Here is a 12,132-nt window from a genome sequence, read left to right as displayed (position 1 = left end):
AACTACAGACACACAGAGTCCACAATCTTGATATACCCTGGAAACTACTTATATCACTTTCATCTTATAGGCAATAATCATAATAGTATATCATGGTGCAACATACTTACACAGCAGTTTATGGTTTCCAGTATAGTTTATAGTTTTCCATTAACTGAGAAATTCTGACACAGAGGATCAGACTGTCTAATCCAAACTCAGCCACAGCTAGAGACAGAGGCAGAATAATTCCTGATTCTCAATCCAGTCTTTTCCCAGTGCCTCTTACTATTGATGCATATTCTTACTCCTTTTTCACTTGTGATGTTGAACTCTTTTCCCATTATTTTAGTGAGATGGTGATTTAATATTGTAGCAAATACTCATTAAATATAATACAATGATTAGTTGGATGGTCCCATAAATGAAAATCTGCATTTCTAACACATTATTGACTAGAAATGTATTACAGCCATAGGCATTAGTCTGAAACAATCCCCTGATCAGTAATGTGTTAAAAAAATTAGCTGAAAAAATTATCACATCTGTATAAAGTAGCCGTCACACAGCAACCTTTTCACAAATACTTATCCATCCCAATGCCAATGGGAGGAGTGTAATAGGCAGTCATACTTAAAATGTTCCTTTGAAAATTCTCATTTTTCTGGAGAATTAGGTGAATGTTTTGTGAATGAGCACATTAACCCATGCTTTCAATTTCAGAAAAGAAATGTAAGTGACAGCGAGTTTAAACAATTTGCTGCAGTGAACTATTGTGCTCTGAGGAAATCAAACTTCTTTAGCTCCAGGCATTTCATGATTCCTCTCTTTAAAGTGTGATCTTTAGACTTGTTCGAAGCTGGAGAAGTGATATAGCAGCCATGGGCACTGATTAGCCAACATGGCCTGTTTTACTTTCTCAAGTTATTTTCGGCAGGATGGGGAGCAACTAGATGCAAAGGGAGCCTGTGGTTTCCGAACTAGCTGACTGAGTTCTTGTGTGCTGCTCTTCAATATGATCATGGGCTAAATTCTAAATGCATGGATTGTCCTTGGAAAATGGCAGAAAGGTCACTTCAGCTTGTACACAGAACGCTAATTATTGGAAAAGGCACTTTGTTGTTTAATACTTCAATGAGTCCTCAGCTGTAATTGACCTCGATAACTGAATGTGTGACTGGGAACATATTCCATCTTAATGATCCACTGTTTACATACAAAGGAGGGGGTCATGTAGATTGCTTTCCCTTTATGGCTGGATTATAACATTTCTTCATGCATTATTTTACAGAGATACAATTAGGTTTATATGAGAATAGCTAATCATTTTATTTACGCATATGCATATAATTATAAGTAACCCCATGCTGATGTCAAGAGGATACTCACTGTAAATAAGCAAGCTCTTCCCAGCAAGCTAGTTAACTTTCTCAAGAAACTACAATTTGGGGGGAGGAAAGGCCCCTCTAATAGGTTGTGAATAAATACAATGTAATGCAGCAATTTTGCCACAAAAACAGGAGAGTCAACAAATACCACAGGGCAATGTACTCCTCTCTCAATTTGGCATGTCAGTTTCAGGCAAAGCAAGTAATCACCAAGCCTCACAAAAATATTGTCACATGAACAGTGAAGAGAACATTGCCTATCCCATAATTAATTATAAGAGAGTTTTAGGAGTAAATAAACATATCCAAAGTCACAAGGTATAAGTTAGAAAGTAATTTACCAGCAAAATATTAATCAACCCATATCTCTCCAAGGAGAGTTATAACAAATATATAAACTATACATATATATTTTTTTTCTGAAGACATTTTTTAAAACTTCTGCTTCTGGCTGGTGCCACAAAACTTTCTGAATTTTGTAGAAGATGCACAGTTCTGTAACTAGGAAGTTGCAGGAACCATGGATACCAGGATAAAATACATCCACTTTGTTATTTTCCTAATTGGAATAAAAAAAAAAAAAGACCAGAAGACCAAAATTCAAAACTGTATTCCATAAAGAAAGCCATTTAAACACTGTTACTTGGTTTCAACTTAATCCAGCAAATGGAGATAATCATAAATGTGATATAGGCATGGAGTGAGGTTCAAGTTATGTGAAAGTCCTCTGAGTCATAAGCACATCTGAATCATTGAAAGTTAATCATTTTTAAAGTAAAAATATCAAACAACAGTTATCATGTTGTTTGATTATAAGAATTTTGGTTTCACTGCTTTTGTGAGTTACTACTTTAGCAGGAAATGCAAGCAACCATGAACATATTCTGCAGGAATAGAATAGAATAAAATAGAGGTTCTCTACCCCCTACCTATCTCAAATTTTAAAAGTTTATGTGACAGAAGACTTTGAGAAGAATGGGATTAAATAAAGTTTAATACATTTAAAAATTTCTCCTTTCAGGACCTGCAAGAGACTTTTAACATGCCAATGTGCCTCAAATTTCTTAGAGACTACTAAAGTCATGCAAACTTACTTGATGTAGAAGTGCCTCCCAACTCCTTCATCCACACACTCTTTCTAAAACATCTACTATACATCACAAAATAGAGGCTGGGAAATGTTGAGCTAATGCAATTTCAACTCAAGAATAAGCATAATATAAAAATTATTAGCTCTATTACTTCTGTTCTCAGGAAAGCCATTAAGTTACATTAAACAACAGAAAACAACAAAATGTTGAATTAAAGTTGTAATAAGTTTCCCAAATTGTAATAGTAACATATTACTGTAACCATTTTCAATGCTGTGGATAAAGGAACAAACCATAGTTCCAAACACAAGTATCAAATGGATTGTGTTAAGGATCCTAACTAACATCAGTTCAACATACAACATTCGTAAATACTGTTGAGTCCTAAAGTGTGCAGGTCAACCAAAGAATCTCAGCTGGTTCACTGTTGAGATCATGTTGAGCTAAATGCTGAGACACTTGAAGGGGGACAATTTCTAAACATGATATTAATTAATTTTTATTTATCTATTTTTCTTCACAGCAAATAGCACTACCTGGAATACTGTACTTTTACTTGTCCATAAAAATTAGGAAGGGGCCTGAATAATATAATGTAATGATAATGCAGACATCAAAGTAGGAAAAAATGTGTAGTAAGGATAAAAATTACCCAACAGACACTTATCTCTTCATTTTAAAGATATGAAAGAAGAACAAAGCTGAAGGTATCACACTCAAAAATTTCAAACTACACTACAAATTTGCAGTAATTAAAACAGTTTGGCATTAGCATAGAAACAGGCACATATATCAATGAAATAGAATAAAGAACCCAGATATAAACCTACACAAATATGGTCAGTTAACTTACTGCAAAGGTGCCAAGAACATACCACAGGGAAAGGACAATAATTGAGTAAGTAGTGCTGGGAAAACAGCCACATGCAAAAGAATGAAACTGGATGGCTACCTTGTACAATACACAAACGTGAACTCAAAATAGATGAAAGATTTGCATTAATATCCGAAACCATAAACTTCTATACACACACAAAAAATGGGCAGTAAGGTCTTTGACATGGGTCTTGGAGATGATTTTTTGAATCTGACACCAAAAACTAAAATAAGCAGGTGGGACTACATCAAACTAAAAAACAAATAAACAAACAAAAAAATTGCACAGTGAATGAAATCATCAATAAAATGAAAAGGCAACCTAATGAACAGAAGCGAATATTTGCAAATCATATATAAGATATAGTGTTAATATTCAAAATATGAAGAACTCCTACAGCTTACCAGCATAAAAAAAAAAAAAAAGAAAAGAAAAGCTGATTAAAAAATGTGGGCAGAAGATCTGAATGGACATTTTTCCAAAGAGGACATATATCAATATAGCTAATTATCAGGGGGATGCAAATCAAAACCACAATGAGATATTATCTCACACCTGTCAGACTGGTTATTATCAAAAAGACAGCAAATAACAAGCAATGGTGAGGACACCGAGAAAAGAGAAACCGTGCGCACTGTTGCTGGGAATGTATATCAGTACAGCCACTAAGGGAAACAGTATGGAAATTCTTCAAAAGATTAAAATGGAACTTCCATACCATCCAGCAATTCCACTTCAGGGTATTCACCTGAAAAAAACTAAAACACTAACTTGAAGAAATATCTGCATCCTCATGTTCACTGCAGGATCATTTAAAATAGCCAAGATACAGAAACAACCCAAGTGTCCATTGGTGGATGAAAGGATAAACAAACCATATATAAATATAACAATACATACACATACACACAGAGAGAATGGAATATTATTCAGCCATTAAAAATAACTGAATCTTAAAAAAAAATAAATAAGTAACTGAATCTTGACATTTGGAACAATGTGCATAGACCTTGAGGGCATTATGCTGAGTGAAATAAGTAAGACAAAGACAAATCTCATATAATCTCACTTATATGTGGACTCTAAAAATTAGACCAACAAACCAAGTTGTGGGTATGAAGAACAGATTGGCAGTTGTCAGCAGAGGCTGATAGACTGGGATAAATGAGCATTAAAAAGGTAAAAAATAAACTTATAGAATCTTAAAATTCCCTAGAAATTCTAATACCTCAACAGAAAGATAGCTATCATTTAGAATATATTTTCAATTCTAACCTATATGCCTGTAGGTTTTCATGATTTTAACCATAGCATAAATGTTGTTTAAAAAAAAAAAATCAACAACCATCCATGTCTCTACAAATGACCAATTTCATTCCTTTTTATGGCTGAATACTATTCCATTGTATATATGTACCATTACTTCTTTATCTGTTCCTCAGCTGATGCACATTTTACAGACTTTAAGTAAGTCAGAAAGAAAAAAAAAAGAAATATTGCATATTAATACATATACCTGGAATCTGAAGAAAGAAAAAACACCTGAAAAAAATTGATACAGGTGATCTTATTTATAAAGAAGAAAGAAAGACACAGACATAGAGAACAAACATATGGATACCAAGAGGGAAAGGGGGCGTAGGCTGAAGTGGGAGATTGGGGCTGACATATATACACTCCTGTGTATAAAATAGATAACTAATGAAAACCGAGTGTATGGAACAGGGAACTCAGCGCTCTGTGTGACCTAAACGGGAAGGAGATCCAAAGAAGAGGGGATATATGTGTATGTGCAGCTGATTCAGTTTGCTATACAGCAGAAACGAACACAACATTGCAATCCAACAATACTCCAATAAAAATTAAATAAATTAATTAATAAAAAAACCCAACACCCAAACAACACATACGACAATTCTAAGGCCTAGAAAAGGTGAGGCTGGAGAGTCAGAAAGTGGCAAAGCGCACTGTATCTTAGGTCTTCCAGCTACAGTCCCCTTCCAGTCACTTAGCTGCTCATTTGAGTCCAACTCTCTGCGATCCCATGGACTGTAGCCCGCCAGGCTCCTCTGTCCATGGAATTCTCCAGGCAAGAATACTGGAGTGGGTTGCCACTTCCTTCTCCTTCTTCCTGACCTGGGGACTGAACCCTGGTCTCCTGCATTGGCGGGCGGATTCTTTATCATCTGAGCCACCAAGGAAGCTCCCCCTTCCAGTGCTCCCTCCTGGAAGCAGTATGAGCTTTTGAAATTTGAAAGTAAAGAGTTAGTGTTATATGACTCACCAAATGATGCAGTTTTCCCCTAAGAACTAAAGTCTATTTTTATCAGAGCAAAACATTAATTCATTGGGTTGCATGAAATGCTATTCACATTCTGAAAAAATAAAGCCAAGTTAATAAAACAAAATAAACTCTTATACGCTGCAAAAAATATATCCCACTCAGTGTGATTTCCTTAGGGACTTACATGCAATATTTATCCTTATTCAAACTTGACAGATTTCTTTTGATAAGTTTTCATACACTAATTGCTCTGGAAGTGACAGACAGTTCCTGTCCCATTTGTAATTTGTATCAACTGGGTAAACAGATACTTGGAATATAATATTTAATAGATTGGAAAGTTCCTGATGCTCAACTGAAAAATAATGAGACTGGTTAGACTGTGATAGCTATTAAGGCAGAAGGACCTAGTGATGGTTTTCTAACTTGTAGCATCTAAATCTTTGGGGAATTAACTATGAAATAACACTCTCTTAATTGGTTCCTTTTTTCTATCTTTGGGCCAACAGCAAAGGGTATTTGGCTATTATTTTTAAGAGAAACCATCAATCAAACAATTTTCAAATTCAGGTACTCATTGAGCAAATTAAGCCTCTGATCAGAGGCCTCAGGACGAATGCTCTTGTTCTTGATGCTGTCTAATTTCTTTCTAGAGCTGTATTATACTTCACGACATTCTGAGTCATGTCCCAAAGGGCAGCAAAAATGTCAGTTTTCAAAGATCCCTTTCTTAGTCCTCAAAGTTTTAAATTGGAAAGGGACCTAAGACCAATCCCTGCAATTTTACAGATCAGGAAGCTGAAGTCTAGAGAAATTACATGCCTGGATCACAGTCACACGTTTGGTAAGTGGGAAGAAAGTGGATGATGGGGTAGCTGCTATATTCAGAAGAGCTGGTTCATTAGACAGCTATATGTTACTCTCAGAATTTAATTTGGAGCTAGAAGAGATCAATTTTCCTTATTTGAACATTTAAACAGTAGAACTGGATGACCTCTAAGTTTCTTCCAGCATTAAAATCCCATAACTCTATAAGCATGTCATCAAATCCAACATCTTATGTCAACAAATGAAGAAAGCAGGATCCAAAGAGATCCAGTAACTTGCTAAGATTCAAACAGGTAGTCTATTGACAGATAAAGAAACAGAGCTTTTATACACATATACACACACATGCATACACACTTATATTTGAGTTAAGTCATATTGTGTAGAAAGATAACAGAACTGACAGTCCGGAGACCTGGATTCTAGTCCGTGTAACACAACCAACTGGGACTTTGATCAATTTTTCAGCAGCATGAGAACCTTCTGATCTTTTCTTTTTTTTTTTTCCAGCAGCACTGTGTGACATGTGGGATCTTAATTCCCCAACTAGAGCCAGGGATTGAGCATGTACCTCCTATCTTTGAAGGCAGAGTCTTAACCACTGGAGGATCGAGGAAGTCCCAAGCCTCCTGATCTTCGGAAAGTTTTATATACACCTATAGGCTTCCCTGGTGGCTGAGATGGTAAAGAATCTGCCTGCACTGTGGGAGACCTGGGTTCAATTACTGAGTTAGAAAATGGCTACCCATTCCAGTATTCTTGCACGTAGAATCCCAGGGAGAGAGGAGCCTGGCAGTCCACGGAGTTGCAGAGTTGGACACGACTGAGCAACTAACTCTGTCACTTTTTTCTTTTTCATACACATCTATTCTACTTTTTGCAGTCTTGTGAGGTGGAATTTCAACTGAGAGATGATTCTAGGCAAGTAGATATGAAAAAATATATTATTTTAAATGATTCTACAAGTGAAATATGTTTGAGGAATGCAGCTATCGGTTTATTGGTTGGCCAAACATTCACCCATCATTAACCATTTACAAAAGCATGGAGTTTACGCCTAGAATGGAGAGGAGCTAGAAAGACAGGGATTGAAATCTGAGAGTAGTCTGTAAAGGGTCAAGGGACAGAAAGCATCACCCATGGGAAGACCCCTGGATTTGGTGTCAAGAAACATAGAGACCACGTCTTGGCTTCAGTGCTCACCAGCTAGAAAGTAATTTCTACAACTCAGTTTTCTTATCTGAAAAATGGGGATAGAAAAAGAACACCTGCCTGCTAGGTAGACATCAACTATGTTAAGTCAATTTTTAAAAAAGGATATTGCTAAGGTGTTTTGTTCTGTTTATTTTTGCTTATAAACTGATTGCTAAGTCATTTGTCTTCCTCTCACCTAAGGAGAAGGGAGACATTACAAATTATGAGTGATCTTATTCATTCCAGAAAAAAAAATAAGAACTTAGTGAGGAACCTTAAACACAAAGCAGCACGATTATGCTCCATAGACAGGTAGTCAGAGTCCAGAAGAAGAATGTGTTTTTGTAATATCGAAGCAATATCCCAAGGAGTGGACAGAATGCTGACTTCTGAAAGCTGAAGCCTCTGGATGAATCCTCTAACATTCAGACACTAAATGATCAATAGAAGTATATTTGAATGGCACTTTGGCAAACAGGATAGGAGGGGAGATGTCTAAGAGAAGTTGAAATCACAGGGATGTGACAGGACAGATATGGTATTTCTATTAATTAGAACATGGACTTATGGGTGTTTGAAGTTAAACGGTTCTTTGAAGACCTACAAGACCTTTTAGAACTAACACCCTAAAAGGATGTCCTTTTTATTATAGGGGACTGGAATGCAAAAGTAGGAAGTCAAGAAACACCTGGAGTAACAGGCAAATTTTGCCTTGGAGTACAGAATGAAGCAGGGCAAAGGCTAATAGAGTTTTGCCAAGAGAACTCACTGGTCATAGCGAACACTCTCTTCCAACAACACAAGAGAAGACTCTACACATGGACATTACCAGATGGTCAACACCGAAATCAGACTGATTATATTCTTTGCAGCCAAAATGGAGAAGCTCTATGCAGTCAGCAAAAACAAGACTGGGACCTGACTGTGGCTCAGATCATGAAATCCGTATTGAAAAATTCAGACTTAAATTGCAGAAAGTGGGGAAAACCACTAGATCATTCAGGTATGACCTAAATCAAACCCCTTATGATGATACAGTGGGAGTGAGACATAGATTTAAGGGACTAGATCTGATAGACAGAGTGCCTGATGAACTATGGACAGAGGTTCGTGACATTGTACAGGAGACAGGGAGCAAGAACATCCCCAAGAAAAAGAAATGCAAAAAAGCAAAATGGCTGTCTGAGGAGACCTTACAAATAGCTGCAAAAAGAAGAGAAGCCTGAAGCAAAGGAGAAAAGGAAAGATACACCCATTTGAATGCAGAGTTCCAAAGAATAGCAAGGAGAGATAAGAAAGCCTTCCTCAGTGATCAGTGCAAAGAAATAGAGGAAAACAACAGAATGGGAAACACTAGAGATCTCGTGAAGAAAATGAGAGATACCAAGGGAACATTTCATGCAAAAATGGGCTCAATAAAGGACAGAAATTGAAGGGACCTAACAGAAGCAGAAGATATTAAGAAGAGGTGGCAAAAATACACAGAAGAACTATACAAAAAAGATCTTGATCCAGATAATCACAATGGTGTGATCACTCACCTAGCCAGACATCCTGGAATGTGAAGTCAAGTGGGCCTTAGGAAGTATCACTACGAACAAAGCGAGTGGGGGTAATGGAATTCCAGTTGAGTTATTGCAAATCCTAAAAGATGATGCTGTGAAAGTGCTGCACTCAATATGTCAGCAAATTTGGAAAACTCAGCAGTGGCCACAGGACTGGAAAAGGTCCATTTTCATTCCACTCCCAAAGAAAGGCAATGCCAAAGAATGCTCAAACTACTGCACAATTGTACTCATCTCACACGCTAGTAAAGCAATGCTCAAAATTCTCCAAGCCAGGCTTCAGCAATACGTGAACCGTGAACTTCCAGATGTTCAAGCTGGTTTTAGAAAAGGCAGAGGAACCAGAGATCAAATTGCCAACATCCGTTGGATCACTGAAACACCAAGAGAGTTCCAGAAAAACATCTATTTCTGCTTTATTGACTATGCCAGAGCCTTTGATTATGTGGATCACAATAAACTGTGGAAAATTCTGAAAGAGATGGGAATACCAGACCACCTGACCTGCCTCTTGAGAAACCTGTATGCAGGTCAGGAGGCAACAGTTAGAACTGGACATGGAACGACAGACTGGTTCCAAATAGGAAAAGGAGTATGTCAATGCTGGATATTTTCATCCTGCTTATTTAACTTATATGCAGAGTACATCATGAGAAACGCCAGGCTGGATCAAGCACAAGTTGGAATCAAGATTGCCGGGAGAAATATCAATAACCTCAGATATGCAGATGACACCACCCTTATGGCAGAAAGTGAAAAAGACCAAAGAGCCTCTTAATGAAAGTGAAAGAGGAGAGTGAAAAAGTTGGCTTAAAGCTCAACATTCAGAAAACTAAGATCATGGCATCCAGTCCCATCATTTCATGGCAAATAGATGGGGAAACAGTAGAACCAGTGGCTGGCTTTATATTTTTGGGCTCCAAGATCACTGCAGTTGGTGATTGCAGCCATGAAATTAAAAGACGCTTACTCCTTGGAAAGGAAGTTATGACCAACCTAGACAGTATATTAAAAAGCAGAGACATTACTTTGTCAACAAAGGTCCATCTAGTCAAGGCTATGGTTTTTCCAATAGTCATGTATGGATGTGAGATTTGGACTATAAAGAAAGCTGAGTTCCGAAGAATTGATGCTTTTGAACTGTGGTGTTAGAGAAGACTCTTGAGAGTCCCTCGGACGGCAAGGAGATCCAACTAGTCCATCCTAAAGTCCATCCTCAGTCCTGGGTGTTCACTGGAATGACTGATGTTGAAGCTGAAACTCCAATACTTTGGCCACCTGATGCAAAGAGCTGACTCATTTGAAAAGACCCTGATGCTGGGAAAGATTAAGGGCAGGAGGAGAAGGGGACAGACAGAGGATGAGATGGTTGGATGGCATCACTGACTCGATGGACATGGCTTTGGGTGGACTCCGGGAGTTGGTGATGGACAGGGAGGCCTGGTGTGCTGCGGTTCATGGGCTTGCAAAGGGTCGGACACAAGTGAGAGAATGAACTGAACTGAATACCTCCCCTGGCCACAGCCCTTGACAACTTCGGGTGCTGACATGGCTCTGGCTAAAATGACCCCCAGGATAGATGCTCTGGGGCCCAGAGAACTTGGTTTAGACAGGTGCTCATCATCAAGCAGGACCTCCCAGGTTCAGACACTGTTTCCATTATTCACTAGGCTGAGCGGAGTAGGGATGGCATGTATCTATCACTTGGACCAGCACCTGCCATGCCTCCTCCCATGGCAGACACTGAGAATTGACCATGCCAGACAGGTTCACACAGCGCTCAGGCTGTTGCCTCCAATCAGTTTGTGTTGGCACATGAAGTCAAACCTTTTTACCATCTTTGCAAAAGTGATATAGGGGAAATGAAATGGTGACCATGTGAGGCAAGAATTAGATAAGACCCAGTGCTAAAACTCGTTCAAACCTGTGGCAAGCATTTCTATAAATAAGTCTCCTGACTAAACCTTCTGACCAATCGCTGCAATCAATGATGTTTTTAGAATAGGCTCTTCACTCGCTCAGATGTAGCAGTGGAGGTGTGGGAAGGAAAACGGAAAAAAGTTATACACACACAGTTATGTGTACAGCTATTGATATTGCTGCGTATGGCTTACAATATTGTCCATTTTATGGGTGAGTCCTTGTTTATTTCTATTTTATTAGGAAATTGGACATGTTTCTGATTATACATTTTATTTAAATATTCATAAGTGGAAATTTAGGAATGTAACTCAAAGGCAATTTAACACATTGTTCTGACCAAAAAAACAAAAAAAAGCCAGAAATGAGTGTATAAGAGTAGTTGTATAAATCATACAAATTTAAAGGTAAATGGAAAGGTTTGGACAAAATCTTGTACTTTGCAGCGGATTACTTTAGGTTATGTGCCCACATACCCAGAGGCAGATGCTAACTCTCCTGTGCTCTCAGTAATGGATCAGTAAAAAAGTTTGAAAAATAATGCCTAGGCCTGGAGTCAGCAAATTTGCATACTTCAAGGGAAGAGGCCCTAGGATTTTTAGATAGAGAAGCATTTTTTGTTAGCATGTTCAGACTTTTGAGTATAGGCAGGAAAATGGTGGCACATGAGATGGATTTAGCTGACACAAGTGCATGTGTCTTTTATGGCATCACCTGCTTTCAGTTCAGTTCAGTTCAGTTCAGTTGCTCAGTTGTGTCTGGCTCTTTGTGACCCCATGGAGAGCAGCACGTCAGGCCTCCCTGTCCATCACCAACTCCCGGAGTTTACCCAAATTCATGTCCATAGAGTCGGTGATGTCATCCAACCATCTCATCTCCTGTCCGTCCCCTTCTCCTCCTGCCTTCAATCTTTCCCAGCATCAGGGTCTTTTCAAATGAGTCAGCTCTTCACATCAGGTGGCCAAAGTATTGGAGTTTCAGCTTCAGCATAAGTCCTTCCAAAGAA

The 12,132-nt window shown here is 38.1% G+C and overlaps 1 protein-coding gene across 3 annotated transcripts in view; it reads right to left on the bottom strand.

The window, feature by feature from the left end:
- Window positions 1-12,132, bottom strand: part of CNTN4 (contactin 4) — a 975,711-nt gene that overhangs the window by 206,542 nt on the left and 757,037 nt on the right. The window lies entirely within an intron of this gene.

This window comes from Cervus canadensis, chromosome 22 (assembly GCF_019320065.1).
Source record: "Cervus canadensis isolate Bull #8, Minnesota chromosome 22, ASM1932006v1, whole genome shotgun sequence".
Classification (NCBI taxonomy): Eukaryota; Metazoa; Chordata; class Mammalia; order Artiodactyla; family Cervidae; genus Cervus; species Cervus canadensis.
Note: the sequence above shows the minus strand (reverse complement) of the source record. Positions and strands in the feature narration are given on the sequence as shown.